Source organism: Suricata suricatta, chromosome 7 (genome assembly GCF_006229205.1).
Source record: "Suricata suricatta isolate VVHF042 chromosome 7, meerkat_22Aug2017_6uvM2_HiC, whole genome shotgun sequence".
Lineage (NCBI taxonomy): Eukaryota > Metazoa > Chordata > Mammalia > Carnivora > Herpestidae > Suricata > Suricata suricatta.
Window position 1 is genome coordinate 105700349 of NC_043706.1, and position 12044 is coordinate 105712392.

General features: G+C 36.4%; 1 protein-coding gene across 3 annotated transcripts in view; it reads left to right on the plus strand.

Moving 5' to 3' along the window:
- The first annotated feature begins 562 nt into the window (after nt 1–562).
- PKIB (cAMP-dependent protein kinase inhibitor beta) overlaps nt 563–12044 on the plus strand; it is a 79907-nt gene continuing 68425 nt past the window's right edge. For all 3 annotated transcript variants that reach the window (XM_029944242.1, XM_029944240.1, XM_029944241.1), the window contains exons 1-2: nt 563–668; nt 7018–7117. The gene's annotated coding sequence lies outside the window, so the exon portion shown is untranslated. The remainder of the gene's footprint in view (nt 669–7017; nt 7118–12044) is intronic.

Consider the following 12044-nt stretch of genomic DNA (forward strand, 5'->3'; position numbering starts at 1 on the left):
AATCTAGAACTGATACATTGAAACTGAATATGTAAATGTAGGTTTAACTATTGATAAGAATTTAAGATCTTTTCTAGATATTGCTATATTAAATGAGTTATGTGCTACAGTATTTCAGGAATAGACATAAAGTTCTTATGTTTTCCCCAATTTTTAAATCTGATTGAAAAAAGAGTGACCTCCTTTATGTGTGTGTGTGTGTGTGTGTGTGTGTGTGCGCGCGTGTGCTTTTTAAAATAGACGTTTTTGGCCACAGATTCTGGCTCTGATGCATTAGTTTTCTGTCAGCTTTTCTAAAGATCCAAGGATAGGGTTTAAATTAAGGATACATTCAAGAGTACCCTTCAGGGTAGGACCTAGCTCTGCTCTGATTTCTATTTAGCGACAGTTGGAGAGCATTCTGAGAAATGTGTATAGATTATGTAATTAGTCACTTAGGGCCCCCAGCCTCCTGTTAACCTGGCCCTCTTGAGAAGCAGTGCTCTGGGAGCAGCTGGGGGAGACTCTGTGCTGTTGCCTAGCAGCCCCAGAGGAGCAGTCATAAGGGGCTGTTGCGAAGCAACAAAGGGGCCATGGTGGTGTTACGGTGGTGAGTCTGCCCCCATGGGTGAAGCAGTGCAGTTTGACAGCGAGCCAAACCTCCCTCTGAGGCACAAGGGTTGTTAGCAGTAAGTATTTGACCTTAGAATCAAAGATGATAACTTATGTTCTATGACTATGCAAGCAATTTATGGAATTATTGATGTAAATTTAATTAAACATGAACTGGGAGCAAGTCAGGTAGCTGTTGCAGCTAAAATTCTCATTCAACTACGTTCATTCCAGTTTCTTTCTCCTTCAGGCTTAGTTTGCAAGGTAAGGTTTCTGGGTAATGGAAAGTAATTTTTCTTTATGCCTCATGGAATATGTAACTTTCCCTATTAACTTTACTTAACCAAAGCAAATATTTACATTTGAGAAAACTCAGTAAGTTAATTATGGTCTGATCAAGTCAGAAGATAATTTCACAAGGTCCACAATCTTATTTTGTTTTTTAATATTTGACACGGTCCATAAATGACTCTTCAGGAGAGTTGATAAAATGTCAAAACGAATCAGCTTTCGTAAGAAGGCTGAGTTTTGCTTTTAGGATTGAAAATTGCCTGTAGTGAGCAATGGCTTCTCCTGAAGATCCAGGCACAAATTTAAAAGCCAAAATTGAGCTCTTTCAATATCTTGGAATAACACACAGTTGCATCAGAGGCTAAAGTGTGAAGCAGAAGAACGTGCAGCTGTTAGATTTCACAAATAATTAGCACTGACCAGTGAGAGAGAAGTGATAGGAACCTTATTTCCCTTCCTCTCACTTTGTTTTCACCTAGTACTTCTGGCCTTGGGCTTTAACTGTTTGCCTGCGGCTGTGAGTACAAAGGGGAAGCTTCTTTGTTGCATGAGGGTTTATATTCTTTGAGGGAACTATATTCTTAAAAAAAAACAACAACAACTTAAAAGCTTAAAAATCCCTCTCAAGAATTTTACACAGATTTTAGTTTTACACCCATACATACACACTCACTATTATGTCTAAGCCGTTCAGTTAGAGGACTACTTGGATATTTATATCAATAGTAATAGAAAATTTAAATGTTTTCTCAGATGCCCCATTTATAGTTAAGTGCTTACCACTTAAGAGTGATCATTTTGCTGTTTTTATCATATGCATCATTGGTAGGAGGATTCTACTTATTTTTGTTATATAAAAATATGAATAAATCTAAGGGCGCCTGTGTGGCTCAGGTGGTTAAGTGTCTGACTTCAGCTCAGTTCATAATCATGTGGTTTGTAGGTTTGATTCCCCACGTCAGGCTTTGTGCTGACAGTTCAGAGCCTGGAGCCTGCTTTGGATGCTGTCTCTCTCTCTCTCTCTCTCTCTCTCTCTCTCTCTCTCTCTCTCTCTCCCCCTCCCTCACTCATGCTCTGTCTCTCTCTCTCTCTCAAAAATGAATAAGCATTAAAAAATTTTAAAAGGAATATTAATAAATCTAAAACATTAAGCACAGTATGTACTGAGCACTGTTCTATATGACTTCAATTAAGTACATGTGTCATTTAAACTTTGCAGTAACTATATGTGATAGGTACTATTATTAAGGATATTTTACATGTGGGGAAATCTAGGCCTGCCCAGAAAGGTTAAGAAGCCAGACCAAATATACACAGTATAGATTTATAATCATAAAGTGTGTCTTTAGAATCTGTGTTCTTGATCATTACAGAATTCTTTAAGTACCATGTTATTTCATTAGGACAACCCAGCCAGGATTCACAACAGACTTGTTTTATGTTTTAATGATATAATGCAAGAGTGTACAAACTATGAAATCATTCACAGAACTAAGTTTGCTTATTTTTTTATTTTATTTTACTTTATTCTTTAGACCTATAGTCCATAGCAGGGAGCTTTTTAAATTTGCTTCTTTACATCCACCATGTTTCTGTGAACGTGATAAATAAATGCAGCAGGCAGTTAGCATTAAAGTTGTTTCTCTTTGGTATGAGATATGCAGGAATGGGAAGTGGTTAAAAAGTGAGAGGAAATGAATAAGTGAATTATTTTTGAATCAATTCTCCAAAAAGTTCATATTTCCTAGAGCTTTGAAATAAAACAATAACTATTGTTTAGTCATAAGAGAAAAAGTTATATATACAAGCTAGGTCAGTAGGCCCAAGAATATTGTGAGACATCATGGTGCATGTGAATTAATCACAGGTTTTAGAGTCAGACAGAGTTGAATTTGAATTCTGTCTCTGTGACTTATTAACTATGTGACCTTAGGGAGGTATCTTACTATCTCTAAGCTTTGAAAAAAGTCTGCTATGTGGTAGATTAATTGTGATGATTAAATGGAATAAAACGCTAAGTGTCTAGCAAGGCTCATGACACGGAACATGTGTTTACTAAATGTTGAAACCTCTTTGTCTCATCTTTGTCCCAGCAGCAGCAACACCAACAGCAAAGTAAAAAAGAGAATTATCCTGGGGACCTGATGGGTCAAGGGAATTTCCCAGTGGGATTATGGGGGCAAAGTCTGTCAACATTTTTAAGACAAAGTTGGTGAACTTTGCCAAATTCCTATAATAAAAGCAGTTGTACAATGCCGGCATTACATTTTTAATTAGAAAACTTGTTTTTACTTTGCCTATTACAAATGTTTATGGTATTGCCTTGAATCTAAGAAGACAGCTGGCTGTTTAACTATTTGTATTAAATGAATGGGAAACATGAATATATCTTTGATTTTTTTGTTATTTTCATAAATTCCTCTTAATTCTTTTTTCAGCTACTAAGATTTCATTCAAAAATTGTTTAGTAATTTCAGATAAAGTAGAAATATGACATTTAGGTTGAATTTTGATTTTGGTTATTTGTATATATTTCTTATCAACTCCTCTAGCTGTAACCTTCTGTCTCCTGAAACAGTTTTGTGTTTCCCCCTGTTGTGTCTGCTACATGGTAGACAACACTGTTTTCTGACTCTGACTGACTGATGGATGAAACATTATTTACAATTTTATGTAAATCCAATGGCTACTAAAACTTTTGAAAACATAGTAGTTGTCAAGGATTTGTCAAGGTTGGTTTAAAAACTGTTATAGAATGGGGGTTGCCTGGGTGGTTCACTCAGTTGAGCATCTGACTTCAGCTCAGGTCACAATCTCGCAGTTTGTGAGTTTGAGCCCCGTGTTGGGCTCTCTGCTGACAGCTAAGAGCCTGAAGCCTGTTTTGGAGTCTGTGTGTGTCTCTCACTCTGCTCCTCCCCTGCTCGTGCTCTGTCTCTCAAAAATAAAAATTTTTAAAAATTAATAAAAACTGTTGCAGAAATCAAGCATATATAGTAAGAAAAATAGGAGAGAATAGGTTGAGTTAGAGAGAAACAAGAATAAATAAAAGGATTTGAATAGAATAATGTAATTTTATTGTGAAGACTCTTCTACATGAATACACAAGTTTTACATATTTTTACCAAAGGAGAAATTCATGGTACAAATTCACTTTTTTTAGAAATGTGTAGATCAAAAGTGAACATAAAACATTTGTAAATCTTGATTTTAAAGTCATATCTTTTGCTCCTGCAAGTAAAGATGTATGAATTTTCCATTCAGTATTCACTGAGTACTTACAGTATGTCATGCTAAGTCCTGTGAATGGATGAATAAAACATTGCCATTCAAGATTTTCACAGTCTACTAAGGAATATTGTTATACACAGAGCCTCAATGCATAGCTGCCATGATTAGTGCATTGGAGAGTTATGAACAAAGTGATTTGGTGGCAGGGATTATGGTTAGTCTCAAACTGGAGCAATTCCAAAGAGCTTTACCAAGGAAGCAGCATTTGAGTTGGGATCCCTTAAGGATGGTCCAGAGATTGATGGTTGAGAGCAAAGGATGATGCACATTGTAAGCAGAAGAACAGGGTGATTTCTATACGGCCTATTTGTGCAATTCTTTCGGCATTAGTTCCTAGCCCAATATGGCCAACAGGTTCAAACAAGCACATCTTATCACACCTTGTGCAATGTCTCATGCATGGAAGGCACCAGTAAATACTAATTTTGAACATCTAAATGAATAAACTTCCAGATCTTTCTTAATTATGTGACAATAATTTTAAATAAAACAATTATACTTCATTGAAAGTTATTATATTTACTTGGTTGTATCTATGCAACTCAAAGGAAAATTTAGACTTTTAAAAGTCTGATTAACATTCATTTCACCAAATTTTAAGAAAATATAGCTGTGGTCTTTATTTCTGTCACTCTGCCCTGCCCTTCTCTTTCTTTACTTAATTTCTATACTTTCTTTGGTTTGTTTAGATGCATGAGTTCAAATATATCCCCTCATACTTCTTTTTTAGCATAAAATATACACTTCCTTGAACTGAGGCTGCAATGCTGTTTATATATGAAATGATATTTGGGTTGATATTTTGTATTTTTTCTTTAGAAGCCAAACAAACTCATCTTGTTATACATATTCCATATTCTCCAGTTAAAACCTACAACAGAATGATAGAGAATAGGCATATATTTTGTATCCAAAAGTGTCCAGTAATGTATGGAGTAATTATCTGGGTGTTTAGGAGATTGCATTAGCATTTGTGCCACAAATGGCAGTTGGGTTTATTTCAGTTATGGTAGTTTTAGCCAATTAAAATTTGCAGAGTCCCAAAAAGAAGCCGCAAGGCTTCAAAGTGTGATCACAACTACCTTTTCTAGAATCCCAATCTGAATCTAGAGTTAACACACAAGAAGCATATTTTTTATTGTTGCTGTTCTTCAGGGAGGGTAATAACACTATTGAATATTTGGTATTTTATTGCATGTGATCACCTTTGATTCCCAGAACAGCCTAGAGAGATAAGCAGGATAAATATTTCCATCCCCACTTGATAAACAAGGCTGTGCCATTTTCCTAACAAGAAAGGAGATGACTCCTCAAAGTCAACAGGTGATAAATGGATGAGCTGGAACTGGAACTAAGGTCACTGTTTCTGCCCCTTTATTACAATGCCCTTGGGCTTTCTTGTGCTAGATTACTTGTAAGCTATGAGGAAATATGAGAGCAAAAGGAAAAAGAAGGATAATGAAATTAGTTGATAACTACTTTAAAAGATGGTTAGCATAATACTGTTGGCATTTGGGAGACAAGATACTTCCTTTGAGGATAATGGTTGAATATTTCCACTATGTATAATTCTTGGGTTTTATACAAATTAAAAGTTCAGTTAGTGTCCCAACATGAATGATGTATGGAATATGGACTGGAAGGGGCTTATAGCAAACCAGGGAGCCCAGTGAGCAATGTCATAACATCTGTAAGAACTGATGGGGTGGAGGAAGGTGTGGGCATATGGGAATAGAATGGGAAGAGTGAGCTGAGGAACATTCTGAGCCTGAAATTGTTTGGTGGTTTATGAGGAAGAAGGGAGAGAAGAAAACAGACATCTCTGTACTCGTTCCTGAGTACACTGTTCAGTACACTAACTGAATAACCCTCGTAAAGTTAGACAGTACATATAAGCATAGGAATATTGACATTACTGGCCCCACACTTTGTAGAAAAAGGAACAGGTAATCTTTTTAATATGAAACATGCGTTCTCATCTAGGACAACCAGGCATTTACCACATGCTCAAATATGTAGATGGCTGGAGTAAAAAAGGCCTGGTTTCCCAGTGATCAGTTTTAACCACCTCTATCAGGAATCTATGTGGAAATGGAAACTACCATTTGTTTTCTGTATAATTAGTTTTAAAATGGGGGATTTTGATATGTAAATACTTAAAAGGTTTGAACAAGAAAACCGAGCAAGTGGATCAGATGCCTATTCACCGCAAATTTTCAAGCTACTTCTCGAGGTCAAGGCATTATGTGTGGGCTAAATTTTACTGGGTTCGTTTTCTCTTCCATAATTCCAAATATTATGGGAAAACAATGTCCTTGCTCCTTGGCTTTGGAATTCAAAGATGAACTGCTGCAGGGATTTGGTGCTTTAAAATCACACATTTGGGAAAGGTTGTCACTCAGCTAGTGAATCTATTCTCAATGGAAATTTAAAAAGCTGAAGAAAAATATATATCTTGCTATATTGTTGATTTTACTATTCAGTAAGAATGTGTGTGACTGCTTATGTTACAGAGCCTTAGAAGCAAAACCGAAGAAAGAAATGCTCAGAACACAATTGATGAGTTTGAACACTGAACAAAATAATAAGAAGAAACACACTCTTCATGTATAAGGGCTGCTTACTCTAGGAAATTTATCCTCTTCCTGCTATAAATCAGAAGAGTATTTGGAAAATAAGGATGAGGGATGAAAAAATAACAAAGAATGTTGTTTTAGAATTGTGCGGCATTTTGTTGTTAAATTAGACAGTGGTATAGTACAAGGAACCATTTGTTCTTTTCCAAACGAGACAAGGAATAAGAGATGTTAATTTTAATAAATCTTTTTCTCCCTTTGTTTCCTTCAGGGGTCACGGGTATACTGAAAGGCGCTCGATCAAGAGAAATCTGGGGGAAGCTGGAAACCATCAAGTTATTCAGGCCACACACGGGGCAGGAAAGATAAAAGTAGGTATACTTTTGATTCATTGATCCTGCTATTGAGGATGTCCCTAAAAATATCTTTGTTGCTGTAAAGCAAGAGGACAACAAAGAAAAGGTACAGTGGTAGGTCTTTATTTTAGAAAAAAAGTCAATACAGTTTAATCTAAACTTGATAGAATCTATTGTTAATGTCAGATTAATAGCAAATAATGCATGCTGAGAATTTGAGATTGACATTTTCATCTTGTATTTGCTGGAGACCAGTGATTAGTACAGAGGTTGAGCCTGGTTTGATATTTACATTCTTAGCTGTGCTTGTTTAAAGTTGTTCTTAGCAGGGGAAGTCAGCCTACCAAAATAATGTGTAAAATTTATAGCCTTTAAAACAGAAGAGAAACTCTTATCTATCAGTCAATTCTATTCTCCTCAGAGACCACAGTATATACAAGCAAATATTTCTCTTTTTTTAAGTTTATTTATTTATCTATTTATTTTGAGAGAGAGAGGCAGTGCAGGAGGGGCAGAGAGAGAAAGAGACATAATCCTGAGCAGACGCCGCACTATCAGTGCAGAACCTGACATGGGCTTGAACTCATTAACTGTGAGGTCATATGTGAGCTGAGCCAAAAGCCAGATGCTCTACTGACTAAGTCATCCAAGTGCCCCAAGTAAATATTTCTTGATGACACTGATTGGTGAACAAAATCTGAAATACTTTAAAAAAAATCTGAAATACTTTTTTTTTGAGAAACAGATTTCTTTGTGCTGGTGATATGTAGCTATATATCCATATACATCATGTATTTCATATTTATAAATGAAATCTATATGAAAATTATGTGTATATATATATGATACCCATTTGTGTATGTGAATATGAATATATATATAGATCTCTGTATACTCATGTACATATAGAATGTATATCACATATGTTTATATCTGTATATGCTTTTATTCACTGATTGTGTGTTCTTTAAAAATGAAGCTACATTCATTTTCAATCTTCAAATTTCACAAAAATTGTATTATGTTGGCAGGACTTATATTTGAGGCCACTTCACTATCTTAGTGCTGCATTCTCCCAGCCAAAGAGAGAGACTTTCCCCCTGTTGCACTTCAGATGGCTGATCAGAAAATATGGAGTAAGCATCAGCCTGTGTGAAGGTTCTAACATTCTCCTCCCACTCCCAGATTCCCATGAGAACAAAAAGCTCCAAGGGAACAAGGAAGAGTGGAAGACATTAAATTTGGGTTAGGTTCATTGCCTGGTTTTCTCAAAACCAGAACTTTTTTTTTTATAACCCATAGTAGTTTCATAGAGACAGTAGCGATGCGTTCACTTTCATGTGTTATCAGAGCATTTTTACCTTTATGCCAATTTTTAAATTTATGACTGCAGAGAGTAATGTGTCTTAATTGAAAGGTACTTTTTATTAGGAAGCAATTTCACACCAATAATTTAATCAAAAGTATTTATCTTTATAAATAACTAAAATCTTCATTGTTTTCTTCATCTCCCTCTAGAGTAGCTTTGCTTGTTCAGTGCTGGGGCCCGAGAACAAGTGGGCAAGCAAAATTCATTTTCAGCAATGGACAATGAAATCAAGGAAAGTTTTACTTTATTTCAAATATCCCTGATAATATCAGCTTGCACTATGACGATTCACACTAACACTAACAAAACAGTAATATTCTATCCTGGATCCTATTAAAAAAATTGCTAAACCCTTAGGCCCAAATGTCTCATGAGAAAGAGTAACCAGCAGACCTATCATCCTCCTAATTTTTCTCTGTCCTTCTCAGTGTCTCTGGTCAATGTCTTGATTCTTGGCCACTGCTGTTCCTCCTGCGGTCACTGCCCTGCTGCATACCTTTCTGTAGTGGTCCCTCAACTGACATGAACTCCCCACTTCTGCCTCTTCTCCATCTGTGGTGGCCTTTTGACTCTAGGGTCAAATTGTCCAATGTTCCGCCTTCATTCACTTTTCCCCCTCTTTTCTAACCTGACCACTGGTCTTGAATCACGTTTCTTTCTTTAACTCTCTTTACCTACCAACTCTAAAGAGTTTTCTCCTTCTCTTATGCATGGGCCAGAACTATTAATAGGTGGCTTTTTCTCTTAGAGGTCTTAGTCCTGGGGATTGGCTAACAGCCATTATCAGTGTCCTTCCTATAAGACATTTTAGGTACTTATGAAGTTATATCCTTGGCAGATTCATCCTGCTGGCTCAGGAGACATGCCTGGAAATGTCTGAATCTTAAGGAAAAAAAGGAAGGAAGAAAAAAAAAGGAAAGATTAATCCAGTTTAGACCTTGGCTCTAATACCCCTGTTAAACAAATATTGGTTTTAAGGATACATTTTTTTTTGTTCATAGATATGCACTTAGTATGTATATATTATTGACCATCCTCAGAAAAAGGTATGAAGATAGGCAAAAGAAATATGTAGAAGGTTTTCTTTCTTTTTTTAAAGTTTATTTATTTACAGAAAGAGAGCACAAGTGAGAGAGGGGCACAGAAGGGGGAGGACAGAGGATCAGAAGCAGGTTCCATGCTGACAGCAGAGAGCATGATGTGGTGCTTGAACCCACAAACTGCGAGATCATGACCTGAGCTAAAGTCAGATGCTTAACCTACTGAGCCACTCAGGTGCCCCTAGAATATTCTCTTTCCATAATAAAACCAAAAGAGAGGCTTAGCCATTTTGTGTTAAATAAGAGTAACAAAACAGAACAAACATAACCCTAAAGATAAAGAAATAAATCTTATTGATTTCATGCTAGCCAGACTGTCATCTTTGCTGATGGTTAGAAAACTATTTATGAAGCAGTCAGTTCTGGAGGGGAAAATGGGCAACAAAACAAATGAAAAAACAAACAAAAGAGCAGAACAGACACCCCTGTAAAGGGAGGAAAGACAGTTTAGCACTAATTGTTAGTGATCAAACTAATAGTCTTTTAATGTCTGTAGTGTTTGCAAAACTCATTTTCTCATTCATTCAGTAAGCATTTATTGAGCACTTACCCCATTTACCCTGTGCCAGGCACTGTTGTGAGGACTGAGTATATGGAGCTGAAGACACTTTGCTGTTCCCCAGGGTTTGTGAACTGCCAGAACTCGAGGAGACCCCAAAGAGAGCTGTATGAGAAGCAGCTGACATTTAGTAGTTTGGGGAGGTCCTGTGGATGACATGTTAACTTTCTTCAATTATGTGAGGATTATCATCTGTTCTGTATGATTAAGAAAGAAAACTAGTTTGAGTGGATGCAAATCAGAGGAAGAGCATTTTTATTTACTCAAAGAAATATCTACCTGAAGTGATAATAAGCTATCTCTGGTAATTGAGATGGTTCTGGAAGCTTGGTACCATTAGGAAAGAATGTGGCACAAGGAATTCATTTATGGGATGGTAAGAGCCTGGGGATAGAGGGTTGGTAGTTAACTTCTCTCTGAAGTCAAGAGTTCCAGGATCTGTTATTGAGATCATTGATAAAGAAAGGGTTCCCCATGAAGACGATACAGTGAGGGACTTAAGGCTGCATTGAAATCAGGCCCACCAGCTTTGCACTTAAGTCCTAGACCATGGCCATGTTTCCCATCTCCGAGCCCTAATTTCAACATCAGAGAAATGGGGATAAGAAGTAATAGCATATGTCTCCTAGGATCGCACTGAGAATTGAATAAAATAAGTGTACATGAACTAATTTAAAATGTTTACCCTATAATAGGACACGTAATAACTGTTGGTGTCATAAAGAGGACCTAGAATCTTATCTTGGGAAATACTTGGAGTGTCTTAACCCATCCAGAACATAAAAATGATAACTGTTAATGTAGAAAGTCGCTCTTGCCCTATCCTGGGATTAAAAAAACCAAAATCTTTCTAAAATGTGCAGTGAGAAATAGTACACACATACAACATTACAAAACACATTGGGTCAGTTGTTCCATTTTGTTAGCATTTGCTTAGTATTTATCTCTTCTTAGATGCTGGAAAGATTCCTTTTTTAGCTTAATCTCAAGCTCTTTGAAATATGCTAAGGGACCTATATTGTCAACCTCTGTCAGTTGTATCAAAAAGGATCTTGGACGATGTGTTATGACCTGTTCAAAGAGAGCTTGCTTATGCATGTTAGAGATGACTTTGAAAGTTGCTGGGGATTTGTTTGTCACTAAGTGTCCGTGTTGCAATCAGTTCCTGTGTTTCAGTCATGTAGTTGGTATCAACCATTGAATAGTTTGATTTAACCATAAGAAGGCCAAAGGAACTTCAGGTGGTGGCACTACAGCCAGGTTATGACAACATGAACCAATAAAGCAATTAGTGATTGCCTGTAACACCAGCTCAGCAGACTGTTTGACTGTAAGTTATGCTTACCAGCTGCAATTAACGAGCCATTTCTTTATGTTTACTTTTCCAGGTCTGACTTTGATTAGCTCTGCCTTCTTTTGTTTCAGTAGCCCATATTCTGTAATTTCTATATTGAGACATTTAAACAAGGCAGAGAATAAAATCAACAAAGAATGAAATCAACTCCTATCTCTCAGAATTATCACATTTTATTTTATATTTGCTTCAGCTTTCTTTTTAAAGAAATAAAAAGCTCCAATTCATTAATCTTCCTTTCAGAAGCATCTATGAATTAGTGTCTATTGTTCTGATCCATTTTATACTTTTACTCACATATTTATGCAGCTTCAATATTTAGTCCTGGTTTGTGTTTTTAAAATTTACAAAAATCATTTCACACTGCTTTTCACAACATTGTGTTTGACATCTTTGTAGTTCCATATAGTTCTAGCTCTGTTCTCCCTGGTGAAGTTTTAATTTTCCTTGATAAGGCATTTGCTATTCACATCTAGTGGCCTCCCTAACTCCTAAATCAGGCTCATGGATGACAGGATGTTATTGCTGGACAAGGTAGGGGAAAGCATTATACTAACTTA